The sequence below is a fragment of the Lathyrus oleraceus genome, chromosome 7 (genome assembly GCF_024323335.1).
Source record: "Lathyrus oleraceus cultivar Zhongwan6 chromosome 7, CAAS_Psat_ZW6_1.0, whole genome shotgun sequence".
NCBI classification, from domain to species: domain Eukaryota; kingdom Viridiplantae; phylum Streptophyta; class Magnoliopsida; order Fabales; family Fabaceae; genus Lathyrus; species Lathyrus oleraceus.
Window position 1 is genome coordinate 355579142 of NC_066585.1, and position 2093 is coordinate 355581234.

Sequence of the window (2093 nt, forward strand, 5' to 3'; positions counted from 1 at the left end):
AGTGAAACAAGACCAGACATTTACCGATGACTGGGATGGAACTCGATGTTTACCGACATCGAGCAAAGATGTTTATAAGTGAAACAAGGCCAGACATTTACCGATGACTGGGAAGGAACTCGATGTTTACCGACATCGAACAATGATGTTTACCGACATCGAACAATGATGTTTACCGACACCGAACAAAGATGTTTATAAGTGAAACAAGGCCAGACATTTACCGATGACTGGGAAGGAACTCAATGTTTACCGACATCGGACAATGATGTTTACCGACACCGAACAATGATGTTTACCGACACCAAAGAAAGAATACGCTTATGAAACGAAACCATTTACCGATGGCGAAAATGAAACACTCGATATTTACGGATAGTGAATCTGCTGGGGAATCTTAAACGACAAAACCATTTACCGATGGCTAACAAGCGGCCGATGTTTACCGACATCGAACAATGATGTTTACCGACACCAAAGAAAGGAAAGGACACACACGGGTGTTGACAGAACGATTTTTTTTTGACACCATGAGAGGCATGCCATTTACTGATGCCCAACGATTGGAATTCGACGTTTACCGACATCGAAATATGATGTTCGCCGACACCAAAGAAAGGAAAGGACACACACGGGTGTTGACAGAACGATTTTTTGTAGACACCGTGAGAGACATGCCATTTACTGATGGCCAACGATTGGAATTCGACGTTTACCGACATCGAAAGATGATGTTTACCGACATCAAAGAAAAGCACAGACATTTACGGGGATCAACACGACACTTACCGGTATCGCAAGGATGATATTTACATATGTCAAAGTAAGGCAGACACTTACTGGTGACTAGATCGGAAGAGAATCAGACTTTCCTTTCACGGACTGGTGAGAAAATAAATCTCACAGGGATTATCGATTCTGAATGTTGCCAAGAGCAACTGCTGCAAATATGCTACACTGATGTTGAAAAATGATCTGTCTCTTCCAGAGATATGATCCAATCTGGTTTAATACATGTATGCATATGTTTGAGTTTTCTATGGCGTAATGCTTCACACTGGATGGAAATGCTACGCGATTTGAGAATGCGAATGCAAATGATGATTACTACATGTAAGATGCAAAGGGAGGAAAACTCCTGCTGGGAAAGCGAATGATCACTTTACTGAGCGCACAACTTCTGATCCGATCTTCCAACTCTGTGGGGAGATACAACAATTCTGCTGAGGATATTATTCTCGGAACAGTAGAGAAACCAACTCAACTGGGGAGTCACTTGTTGGGAAAACACCAACCCCTCGACCATGCTGTGGAAACAAATTCTGAACTCGACTTAGACGACCCAACTTCTTACGTGACTGGACAGTGTTGAAACAACAAGGTCTTCCTTCAAACAAACTTTGGCTCACCTGCGAAACGGTAGTACATACATGCCCCAGGGGATCGTATGGACAAAATATACTCAAGTGTACTCAACATTCAAAATGATTTTCAGATGTTTTATCTTTCCGCACGTCATTGTCTAGCCTTCATATTTTTAGATGCAATGTTTATCAAAAATTCGGACGTTTTTTGCAAACAAAACAGTAAAATAAAAATAAAAGAGAGCAATTTGACTGAATAACGACTTTTATTGATTGAAAATGGCCTATAAAGGCAAATACATCAGGAAGCAATTCCTAGGAAGAGGTAATTGCGCCAAAAGAGAAAATAAACTATCCTATTGGCAATGTGAACACGACATTCGACTATTTTCCAATTCTGTTATGACTCATAGATCTTCATTTTCCCCCAAATTTTTTGCTTTCTGAGAAGAGTGATTGGACCGATCATATCCTTCTAGATGGTAGACACTTAAACGCGATGAAGTACAAATAACTCAGACTGTAGTCTTCGCTTTAATCCCTCTTTTGCCTGGACCGCCTTTTCAGGTTTTCAATCCACCAGGATACCCATTTTTGCCTAAGCCGCCTTTGCAGGTTTTCGACTTACCGGGTGTACATATTATTTTTATTCTTTATCCCTAACTTTTTCCCGAACCTTTTTCTTTTCTTTTTCTCTTGGTTCGCCGGGATGCCCTTTTTTGCCTGGAC